Source organism: Oncorhynchus nerka, linkage group LG25 (genome assembly GCF_034236695.1).
Source record: "Oncorhynchus nerka isolate Pitt River linkage group LG25, Oner_Uvic_2.0, whole genome shotgun sequence".
Classification (NCBI taxonomy): Eukaryota; Metazoa; Chordata; class Actinopteri; order Salmoniformes; family Salmonidae; genus Oncorhynchus; species Oncorhynchus nerka.
In genome coordinates, this window is record NC_088420.1 from 40,167,514 (window position 1) to 40,180,221 (window position 12,708).

At 44.7% G+C, this 12,708-nt stretch overlaps 1 protein-coding gene across 6 annotated transcripts in view; it reads left to right on the forward strand.

Moving 5' to 3' along the window:
* The window catches only part of LOC115109510 (ras association domain-containing protein 8-like), a 60,690-nt gene that overhangs the window by 33,356 nt on the left and 14,626 nt on the right, over window positions 1-12,708 (forward strand). For 2 of the 6 annotated variants that reach the window (XM_065009791.1, XM_065009790.1), the window contains one exon: window positions 6,600-6,688. The exons of 2 other annotated variants lie outside the window; for them this stretch is intronic. The gene's annotated coding sequence lies outside the window, so the exon portion shown is untranslated. The remainder of the gene's footprint in view (window positions 1-6,599; window positions 6,689-12,708) is intronic. 2 more of the 6 variants (XM_065009793.1, XM_065009792.1) reach the window with 1 other exon arrangement.

The following is a 12,708-nucleotide window of genomic DNA, read 5'->3' on the forward strand; positions in this document are numbered from 1 at the left end:
TACAAGTATTATAAAGCTGTAGCTTGGAGTATTACTTCTCCATACTATGTATGGATGCTCTCGATGGATCTTTTGAGGATCAAATCAAATGTATTTATAAAGCCCTTCTTACATCAGCTGATATCTCAAAGTGCTGTATAGAAACCCAGCCTAAAACCCCAAACAGCAAGCAATGCAGGTCTAGAAGCACTGTGGCTAGGAAAATCTCCCTAGAAAGGCCAAAACCTAGGAAGAAACCTAGTAAGGAACCAGGCTATGAGGGGTGGCCAGTCCTCTTCTGGCTGTGCCGGGTGGAGAGTATAACAGAACATGGCCAAGATGTTCAAATGTTAATAAATGACCAGCATGGTAAAATAATAATAATCACAGGGGTGCAACAGGTCAGCACATCAGGAGTAAATGTCAGTTGGCTTTTCATAGCCGATCTGAGGACCCATTTCAAATCTTTTCAGTCTCCTGAGGGGGAATAGGTTTAGTCGTGCCCTCTTCACGACTGTCATGGTGTGCTTGGTCCATGTTAGTTTGTTGGTGATGTGGACAGCAAGGAACTTGAAGCTCTCATCCTGCTCCACTGCAGCCCCGTTGATGAGAATGAGGGCGTGCTCGGTCCTCTTTTTCCTGTAGTCCACAATCATCTCCTTTGTCTTAATCATGTTGAGGGAGAGGTTGTTGTCCTTGCACAACACGGCCAGGTCTCTGACCTCCTCCCTATAGGCTGTCTCATCATCGTCGGTGATCAGACCTACCACTGTTGTGTCATCAGCAAACTTAATGATGGTGTTGGAGTCAAGCCTGGCCGTGCAGTCATGAGTGATTAGGGAGTACAGGAGGGGACTGAGAACCCACTGCTGAGGGGCCCCTGGGTTGAGGATCAGCGTGGCGGATGTGTTGTTACCTACCCTTACCACCTGGAGTGGCCAGTCAGGAAGTCCAAGATCCAATTTCAAAGGGAGGTACTTAGTCCCAGGGTCCTTAGCTTATTGATGAGCTTTGAGGGCACTATGGTGTTGAACTCTGAGCTGTAGTAAATTAATAGTATTCTCACATAGGTGTTCCTTTTGTCCGGGTGGGAAAGGGCAGTGTGGAGTGCAATAGCGATTGCATCATCTGTGAATCTGTTGGGGTGGTATGCAAATTGGAGTGGGATAATGGTGTTGATATGAGCCAGGACCAGCATTTCAAAGCACTTCATGGCTGCAGACGTAAGTGCTGTGGGTCGGTAGACATTTAGGCAGGCTTAAAACATGTTGGTATTACACTTGCCAGTTGGTCAGCGCATGCTCGCAGTACACATCCTGGTAATCCGTCTGGCCCTGTGGCCTTGTGAATGTTGACCTGTTTAAAGGTCTCACATCGACTGTGGAGAGCGTGATCACACGGTCCTAAGGAACTCCTGGTGCCCTCATGCACGTTTCAGTGTTACTTGCATCGAAGTGAGCATAGAAGTAGTTTAGCTTGTCTGGTAGGCTCGTGTCACTGGGCAGCTCTCGCCTGTGCTTCCCTTTGTAGTCTGTAATGGTTTGCAAGCCCTGCCACATCCGACAAGCGTCAGAGCCGGTGTAGTACGATTCGATCTTAGTCCTGTATTGATGCTTTGCTTGTTTGATGGTTTGTCGGAGGGCATAGCAGGATTTCTTATAAGATTCCGGGTTACAGTCCCGCTCCTTGAAAGCAGCAGCTCTATCCTTTCGCTCAGTGCGGATGTTGCCTGTAATCCATGGCTTCTGGTTGGGGTATGTACGTACGGCACTTATTGATGAAGCCCATGACTGATGTGGTGTACTCCTCAATGCCATTGGGGGAATCCTGGAACATATTCCAGTCTGTGCTAACAAAACAGTACTGTAGCTTAGCATCTGCTTCATCTGACCACTTTTTTATTGATCTAGTCACTGGTGCTTCCTACTTAAATTTGAGCTTTTAAGCAGGAGTCAGGAGGATAGAATTATGGTCAGATTTGACAAATGGAGGGTGAAGAGAGCATTTTATGTGTCTCTGTATGTGGAGTAAAGGTGGTCCAGAGTCCCCCCTCTGGTTGCACATTTAACATGCTGGTGTGAAATGAGGTAAAACAGATTTAAGTTTCCCTGCATTAACGTCACCGGCCAGTAGAAGCGACGCCTCTGGATGACCATTTTCCTGTTTGTTCATGGCTGTATACAGCTCATTGCGTGCGGTCTTAGTGCCAACATCGGTTTGTGGTGGCAAATCGACAGCTACGAAGAATATAGATGTAAACTCTCTAGGTAGATAGTGTGGTCTTCCTTTTATCATGAGATACTCTACCTCAGATGAGAAAAACATTGAGACTTCCTTAGATATCGTGCACCAGCTGTTGTTTACAAAAATACATAGTCCGCCTCCCTTTGTCTTTCCAGACGCCGCTGTTCTGTCCTGCCGTTACATCGTATAACCAGCCAGCTGTTTGTTGATAGTTTTGCCGTTCAGCCACAACCCTTTGAAGCATAACATATTATAATTTTGAATGTCCCGTTGGTAGTTTAATCTTCCGCCTAGGTCAATGATTTATTCTCAAAAGATTGCACGTTTGCTAGCAGAATGGAAGGAAGTGGTGGTTTATTTGATTGCCTACGAATTCTCAGAAGGCAGCCCACCCTCTGGCCCCTTTTGCTCTGCCTCCTCTTCACGCAAATCACGGGGATGTGGGCCTGTTCCCGAGAAAGCAATATATTGTTCGCGTCAGGCTCATCAGACTCGTTAAAGGAAAACAATTATTCTGCCAGTCCGTGGTGAGTAATCGCAGCCCTGAGGTCATAAGAGACGGTAGCGGCAACATTATGTACAAAGTAAGTAAAAAAATAAGTTACAAACAATGTAAAGATACGAACAAAAACACAATCGGTCGGGGACACATAAAACGTCAGCCTTCTTCTCCGGCTCCATTGTTGTGATTAAGTTTAACCTGTTGCTCCTACCCTCTACTTTTTTGAACATTTTGTTAAAAATCGCGCAACATTTCAGCGCCCTGCTACTCATGCCAGGAATATAACGTTCATATGGTTAGAAAGAAAGACGTTTTAAAACTGGTTAAAACGAATTACATAACGTGCGTTACAAGGAAAACCTGATCACAGAAAATGGAAATAAATATCCTTGCGCCACTTCAAGCAATTGTTAACAGTGAGCCGAATTAGATAAGACCGAGCATTCAACTCCCACAGCATCCCCATGTTGTCTAGAGTCTTGTGAATTGAATCCTCTTTGATTCTTGGTTGAACCGAAGAGGGCACGACTTACCTCCGGTCTCCGCCCAGATCATTCCGGAAGAGCTCTCTCCTGAAATTTTTTCCAAGACGACAGCTAATGATATTTACATCGCCTACGGATGATTTTTATCGCTTATTAACGTTTACTAATACCTAAAGTAGCATTACAAACGTATTTGAAGTGTTTTGTGAAAGTTTATCGTCTACTTTTGAATTTTAAAAAATGACGTTACGTTGTGAAATCGCTGTTTTTTCGTTTATCACACAGTCTACATATAACGATATCTTGGCTTTATATGGCCCGATTTAAAAATAAAGACCCAAAGTGTTTTGGGACATCTAGGAGTGCCAACAAAGAAGATGGTGAAAGGTAATGACTGTTTTCTATTTTATTGTGCGGTTTGTGTAACGCCGAAATGCTAATTATTTTGTTTACCCTGCTGTGCTTTTTGTTGTAGTGTATTGGTGCATGCTATCAGATAATAGCTTCTCATGCTGTCGCCGAAAAGCATTTAAAAAATCTGACTTGTTGCCTGGATTCACAACGAGTGTAGCTTTAATTTGATTCCCTGCATGTGTATTTTAATGAACTTTTGAGTTTTAACTAATACTATTAGCATTTAGCGTAGCACATTTGCATTTCCAGAGCTCTAGTTGGGACGCAAGCGTCCCAACTAGAGGCAAGAGGTTAAAAGAAGGACAAACTGAATTACTTTCAAGGAGGACTGACTTGAATTGTGAAGATGACAAGACAATTTATTTTCATAATGAGCCACATCTTTTGGTTTTCTACCCAAAGTTGCAAAGGAAATGTTGTGATCTATTTAATAAACACAATTGACCAGCACAATGGATAAGAGTGTGGCAGTATTGCAGGAACTACCGAATCTAGTGGCCACCTGCTACTTTATCAGTACTGTTTGGTAAATAATGCAAGTGACAGAGAAATGTCTCTGAACAGGGGAATAAAACATTACTAGATTCACAGGAAATACATGACATAGTATGGAGAAGTGATATGTAACGACTGAAAAGGAATCAGCTGTGACCCACCAGTTGTCCCTGACCCACCATTTGGAAAACACTGGTCTAGTGAACATAGAGGGGTAAACTGTTGAGTTAGTTCAATCAGCCAAAAACAGTGAATTTAGTCAGGCCAGTGAGTGGATGAGATAGGGGTGAGTCATTAGTGTGAGCAAAACCTATATTATTCTCTTGGTATGATTAAACCACACCATAACCTCTGATTGGGCATGACTATATAAACCGTTTTGCCCAGATGTGTGCTTTTTCTGTGGTTTAGAGTAGAAACCTGCCATCAAGTCACTGTCCCACTGACTGTCTCTGACTAGTGATGACGAGAAATCAACTCCTTTGTCAGTATTGCCATGCTTGGTAGCTAGTTGATGATCTTTGGGATTTGACCCAGACTGTGGTTTTCACATTGTGCTGTTCGGCTGCAGGACTGACACTCTGAATGTCTTGTGTGTCTGTCCGTCTGTCCGTTAGCCTTATTGTTGTTGGTGTTTATACTATATGTTGCTACTGTTGGTTTATATGTATCCAACTGGGTGGTTACTCTGCATCTTTTAAACTGAGTGAGATGTTGCTCAACAATGCCTGGCTGGCATATGCCTTGTCATTTCACAGAGCCGTAGAGACACAGGTGTCCACATTATTAACTTACCACTAAAACGCTGTTGACAGGCTTTGAGAACACAGATTTATTATAAAAAATGTTTTCATTCTTGCAGCAAATAAACCCACAAACCTGGAGGACATAAGGCTTCAGCAAGCCAATCAGTATAATGAGTTGATATTGATGTCTGTAGCAGTGAAGTGTTCTTCTATATGAGTGGCTGAAACCACTTATTACCACAGTTTATGGTGCCTCCTGCTAAGTCATTAGCATCTGAATAGTGCTACCACAGACAGACAGAGGGGATATTTTCAAAGAGGTTCTGCCGATCAGTCACATGTGTTTGGGATTTGTTCAGAGAAATATTTGCCAAATGAATGTGCTGTGAAATGCATTATTCATGAGTTGTTTCTGCGCTCCATTCGCTGGAAAACCAGGCAACTGCTCAGTCTAATTAGCAAGCTGTGTCCAACCTGGACTCAGGGGTAGATGTAACATATTAAATGTAAATCCGGGACATGCCAATTAGTATGATATGTTACATTTCGTATGGCGTGTATTCATTTTGGATGTCTGTCATCCATTTGGTATGATATGTTACGTATTACAATTTATATGATATGTCACGAATTGCGATTCGTACAATATGTTACAAATGTGCAAAACATGTGATATGTTACCAATTCCACGTTGTTGTGAATAACGTTAGCTAGGTGGCTAACGCCAATGTTAGCTAGGTGGGTAACATTAGCTAGACTAGGGGTTAGGATTAGGGTTACGGTTAAAGTTAAGTTTAGGAGTTGGTTACATGGTTAAGGTTAAGGTGAGGGGAATGGTTAGCTAACATGCTAAGTAGTTGCAAAGTAGCTAAAAAGTAGTAAGTAGTTGCAAAATTGCTAATTACCAAAAATTATAAAGTTGTCCGTGATGAGATTTGAATATGTAACCTTTGGGTTGCTAGACGTTTGCGTTATACCTCCACCCATCAACCTGACCGACTAAGCAACTTACTTTTGTTATTTACTCAAGTAACCTTCTGTCTTGTGTAACCATACCAAACGTAACATACAGTATCATGCTAATTTGAGTGTCCCGTATGTATTTTATATATATATATATATATATTATATATATTATATTATATATATATCATTTTACTATGCTACGTCTAGTCTATGAGACCAGGCTGTCTAGAGAGGCCAGAGCAGCCTGGCCACCTCTGTGTAAGAGAAAAAACGTGACACACACAGCTATACAGACTGTGAATCAGGAGAAAAAACCTGCCTCTACCTCCACACACAGGGACCTTTAATTCTTTTTTTTGTTTTGTTAAGTCCTCCTAATAAACTAAACCTTTCGTTGAGGTTTTGTTGTTGTTCAAACCTCTTTATTACATTGTCACAGACCGTAAAGGTTAATCCGCTCGAGTCTGAGGTGTGGTCCTGTTTGAAAAGTTCTCCAGGAATTAAAGTCCTTTTTAGGCCAGCATGTGGAGGCTTGAGTTCACAGATCTTATTTCCTCCAGGGCCTGTGACCACTCCCTGTTCTCTACTGCAGTCAGTCAGTCAGTCAGTGAGTGCAGCTCTGTAGAAGGACAAAGCTACTGCTAATCACTTCTGCATGTGAACACATATGCTTAGGTATGGCCTACTGCAGCAGGCAGTTTTGTGGGCTTTTTATGCCTGTGTTTAGAGTGTCAGAATGTGACAGCATCTTGTCTTTCTCCTCCTCAGACATCCAAGGAAGTTAGAAACTGCTAGGCTGCTTGCTCTGGACTGTTGCAACAAAAAAGGTACAAGAAGACTGCACACTCAGATCTACGGTATGCTCCCATGTGATTCATTGAAACAACATTTTGTAATGTTTCTCGACTCTTGAGTCTTTCATTTTTTTTGCTGAGCCTGTGCCTTGACCTCTAGCACCTGCTCCAAACCACTGGACGTGTGTGTCACCTTTTCTTCTATACATGCTCTGTAGTGGAGACATCCGGTTATGTTGTCAGAACCCTGCTGGATGCAGATGACGATGATTTGACCTAATTGGCTGTTTTATTAGTCTTATCTGTCTCACTTGTGGAGCTGCTCTGAACGATGGAGGGACAGAAGAAGAATAGAGGGAATGGATGTTGGAGGACAAAAAAGTTGAATCAACTGTTTTATTATAGCGTTATCGCTGTCCCACATGGGGCAGAATGGTCACAAAACAGACGGCCTGACAAGACGGACAGAACCAACAAAGCCGGGAATGAGTGTCAAGCCGAACAAACAAAGCGAGCGTGAGGACGACATGGAGCCCATTGTGACAGACTATGTTGTTGTACATTACCGATAGGAGCAGCAATCAGTGTCTCTGGGGTGCAAAGCAAGAGGAACCCAGAGGAATATATTGTGACCATTGTAACAATGAGTCTCTCCAAAGTGCAGATGGGACCAGGGTGGTTGGTGCCAGCTGTTTACTGTCTCTGTCTCTGTCCGGAGGTGAGAGTGGCACAGCAGGCAGAGCCGTGCCCGTCGCTAGGGCACTGCCCACTGTCCAGACCGCCAGAATGACACTCATTATCACACTGTTAACTTCAGGGAGGCTGGGGGTGATACTTACACTGGTACTGGCTGTTGATGTGTCAAGGACTGTGTGTGTGTTTGCCTGTGAGTGAGGATATTAGGGAGAACAGAGATTCGGTTTTAATGTTTGTGTTTCATAGAGAAAGAGAACGCATTTGAAACTCTGTGTGTGTGTGTGTGTGTGTGCGTCATCTTTGAGGGTGTGTGTGCTGTACACTGGCCTTTGTTCCTCATTGTTCTCCTCTCTTCCATGTGACTACTCAGTGACAAGGGATACTCTCTCTCTCTCTCAGTGATTGTACAATAATAGTTTTGGGCCTTGGTGTCAACAGTGCTTTCTCTCTGAGGGGCGGGGATAGATTTGAATTAGCATGTAGCGCAGTTAGTGTGGGCACACATCCACCCATACCGCTCCTTGCTTTTCACTGCCTAAGGGGAAGGCGTTGGATCGGATTCATATCCTAAAGCACATGCGGAAAGTTTTCCCATATCCTTTATTATAAGGTGTGTCTGACGTACAGCAAGTAGGTGTGTCTTTGTGAATGTGTGTGTGCGTGTTCCCCTCTATGAACAGCTGTGGAGTACCTATGGAGGCCTCTTCATGCTCTGCTTGTCTTGGGTCCTGTGCTGTATACAGCTGACACTGTAACTCATACAGATACAAACAGTCTTTTACACACAGACGGAAAGATATATGCTTGCCTGTGTGTCGGTGTGGGCTTTGATGCTGGTCATTTGAGGAAAACCTGTACTGAGTCTTTTGTGCTCTGTCGAATGTAGATGTGTGTTCCTGTCCCCCTGAGAGCTGACCCTAGTAGCTTGGCTGACATTAAACTAGGCAAATGTCACCAATGAATGACCATCACCTCTACTGTACGGTGGAAACCTAGAATTGGTTGGCATGGATCACTGTGTGCTTGCTTGTGTGAATCTGTGTGCGTTTGCGTGAGCGTGCATGTGTGTGTGAATCTTTGTGAATGTGTGTGTGTGTGTGTGTGTGTTTACAGTGATCTATCAAGCGAGTTAGTAGCCACAGGAATGTGTCTATGGTAACCATGGTTCGAGGTTATCAGGACAAGGAGCTCTCTCTTCTGAGGAGCAACACCTCATCATTCACCCTATACAATCCTAGAACAAGCTGTGGCAAGAGTCTTAGCCTTCAGAGCACCAGACGGTGTGTCAGAGTTTGTTTCTTCCACTGGAATAATGATGAGTGTGTAGCAAGCAGCCATGTTGGAGGCTTCATGATGATGATGAGAGGCATGAAAAGAGAAGGGAAGGGCACATGTCTGTAACCACTGTTCTGTCTCTCTGGGTGGATCTGGACTGAACTAGGGATAATGAGCATGAGCAGAGCAGCATTGAGCAACTCAGGGTGGGTTGAGGGGATGGGGTCGGGGCGGGGGATATTTCTGGGTTGCTTTTTTGCCTGTTCTCTGAGATTTTTGGGTGTGGAGGGCCTGGGTGGATATTTGTGTTTTTGAAAACCTGGAAAGTGGTGGTGGATGTGTTTCTGAACATGTGTCAGTGGTCTGTGTGGATCCTCCACAACCACATAGACGAGTGTTAGTCAGGCCTTGAAATGGCGCTGTAAGGATGTGGTGAAGTCGACCTGAAGACAGTTGGGGTTGGAGAAGCTGTCAGAGGCTGCTGGACGTCTCGTTGACATACTTACATTGTCCCAGGATATATGTGCACGATTCATTTTTTTTCTCCAGAAAGGTAGGGGTCATGAATAATGACGAGTGAGCAAGTTACAGAGGGTCATATCCCCTGTTTTTTGGTCATTTCGAGAGAGTAGCATTTCTTGGGGGTATGAACTTTGTGACGACCCTCCCACTCTGTCTGCCGTATTCTGTCTTTGTTCTTGTTTCCTTATTAGGATGCCGGTGGGCGGAGTTGAGAGGGTCGTCAGCTACATGGGAAACACCTGGGCCAGGTGTCTCCCAGGATAAATAGACCTCTTCCACATTCATGGAGGAGACTCTCTCCATGCAGACACCTTTTGTAGATTGTGTTGTGGTTCTTGGTGGCCTTTTGTTTGTTTGCTTTGGCACCTTTCAACACCCTGCATTATCACATTCATGCATGCAAGACACTCACTTACACTACTGATTACTGATTACACACACCATTGTATATTATACTTAGTTGCTTTAGTTAATAAATATATATATTGCTACTCCTTATCTCCACGTTGTCTCCCTTTGTTACGGGCTTTGAGCCGGTTCGTGACAAGTGGGGGCTCATCCGGGATCTTTGAACTACTGGTTTGGGAGACCGTGGAGGCACGTGAAATCTATGAATCGTTGGAAGTGACTATGAATTGTTGTGAGTTGTAAAAATTAAGAAGGACCATGATGTTCTTTTCGTTGGAGCTTGTAGCTGTTGGTCTTTTGTGCCATGTTCCTGAATGTTTACATGACTGACCATTGTTTCGGGTTGTCATGTTCTATCTTTCCTGTCTGTTCCCTCCTGGTCTTGTGTTCTTCTTTCCTCTTAAAATATTGCTTCCTATGCACAAAGGTTGCTGAGGTCTGGGGAGGAGGAGGTTGGTTGGTGCAGGTGGAGGTGTGAACACATAACCCCTCGTCAATTTGGGACGCAGAGGCCTGTGTCAATTTGGGACGCAGAGGCCTGTGTCAATTTGGGACGCAGAGGCCTGTGTCAATTTGGGACGCGGGAGGCCAGTATGTTGTTCCGGGGTCCTTGTTGGTCCCCGGTTTTATGGGGGGGAATGTGACGACCCTCCCACTCTGTCTGCCGTATTCTGTCTTTGTTCTTGTTTCCTTATTAGGATGCCGGTGGGCGGAGTTGAGAGGGTCGTCAGCTACATGGGAAACACCTGGGCCAGGTGTATCCCAGGATAAATAGACCTCTTCCACATTCATGGAGGAGACTCTCTCCATGCAGACACCTTTTGTAGATTGTGTTGTGGTTCTTGGTGGCCTTTTGTTTGTTTGCTTTGGCACCTTTCAACACCCTGCATTATCACATTCATGCATGCAAAACACTCACTTACACTACTGATTACTGATTACACACACCATTGTATATTATACGTAGTTGCTTTAGTTAATAAATATATATATTGCTACTCCTTATCTCCACGTTGTCTCCCTTTGTTACGGGCTTTGAGCCGGTTCGTGACAACTTTCTCACTCTTCCTTATTCGTATTCATTCAGGATTATCCATAATCACGGTAGCATCCACATTAATGTAGTAGTGTTTAGAAACATATTCTATTCTAATATACAATAAAAGTGACTCCAAAATGAGCGTAACGTAACAGACCGGGAGTCAGAAAGCAGGTGAATAATGGACTGATGACAGGAGAAGAGTACTGAATGTGGGAGAAAACAATAACACCTAAGGACTGATGACAGGAGAAGAGTACTGAATGTGGGAGAAAACAATAACACCTAAGGACTGATGACAGGAGAAGAGAACTGAATGTGGGAGAAAACAATAACACCTAAGGACTGATGACAGGAGAAGAGTACTGAATGTGGGAGAAAACAATAACACCTAAGGACTGATGACAGGAGAAGAGAACTGAATGTGGGAGAAAACAATAACACCTAAGGACTGATGACAGGAGAAGAGAACTGAATGTGGGAGAAAACAATAACACCTAAGGACTGATGACAGGAGAAGAGAACTGAATGTGGGAGAAAACAATAACACCTAAGGACTGATGACAGGAGAAGAGAACTGAATGTGGGAGAAAACAATAACACCTAAGGACTGATGACAGGAGAAGAGAACTGAATGTGGGAGAAAACAATAACACCTAAGGACTGATGACAGGAGAAGAGAACTGAATGTGGGAGAAAACAAGAACACCTAAGGACTGATGACAGGAGAAGAGAACTGAATGTGGGAGAAAACAATAACACCTAAGGACTGATGACAGGAGAAGAGAACTGAATGTGGGAGAAAACAATAACACCTAAGGACTGATGACAGGAGAAGAGTACTGAATGTGGGAGAAAACAATAACACCTAAGGACTGATGACAGGAGAAGAGAACTGAATGTGGGAGAAAACAATAACACCTAAGGACTGATGACAGGAGAAGAGAACTGAATGTGGGAGAAAACAATAACACCTAAGGACTGATGACAGGAGAAGAGTACTGAATGTGGGAGAAAACAATAACACCTAAGGACTGATGACAGGAGAAGAGAACTGAATGTGGGAGAAAACAATAACACCTAAGGACTGATGACAGGAGAAGAGTACTGAATGTGGGAGAAAACAATAACACCTAAGGACTGATGACAGGAGAAGAGTACTGAATGTGGGAGAAAACAATAACACCTAAGGACTGATGACAGGAGAAGAGTACTGAATGTGGGAGAAAACAATAACAACTAAGGACTGATGACAACTGAGGGCTAAGTAAAAGGTGAGTAATCAGGGTAGTGATGAAGTTAAGGTGTACCTAATGATGGGACGCAGTCCACCAGGTACTGAAGCTGACCCCCACGACGTTGGGAGTCCAGGAGGGATCTGGAGCCATCGGCCTGAGGAGGGAAACATGCAAATAAGGTCAGATCCGGTAGTTAGTGGGGAGCTGTAATCGGTATGTTAACTCAATGACCCTCCGGAGGACATTGAAATGCTCCATAAACTCAGCTTCCGACAGGGCAAGCGGAGTGGGAGGTTCCTGGTGGAGAGTCAGACGCGATCACCAGGATGGAACACGGTCCGCCTGGCTCTTCTGTCGGTTGACGTCGCATTGGAGCCTCTCGTGGGCAGCGTTCTGCACGCCGGAACCACTCATCCACCGCATGGGCTTCGATCTGGCTCGGTGTCCACGGGGCCAGGGCCGGCTGGTACCCCAGGACGCACTGGTAGGGAGACAGCTTGGTGGAGGAGTGACAAAGTGAGTTCTGAGGCCCACTCCCCCTACCGGTCCAGACAGTGACTCCTAAGGAACCCCCCTCAGGTCCTGGTTGGTCCTCTCCACCTGCCCATGGGACAGAGGCCAGTATCCGGATGTGAGACTGACCATGACCCCCAGCTTCTCCGTGAAGGCTCTCCCACAGTGAGAGTGAGTGGTGCTGTGATGTGCGTTATTGTGCCGGATCCCAATGGTCGCATATCCGTGGCTTGGGACAGGAAAAGGAGAGGAGAGCGGATATGAGGTTAAGTTCAGGGAGGAGGCGAGGGCCTGGTCGATGATGTTCCCAGTAGCACCGGAGTCCACTAGAGCTGTAGAGAGAACACTTGAGGCACAGGTGTGCGTATATGATGGGTTGCCAGGACTGGTGG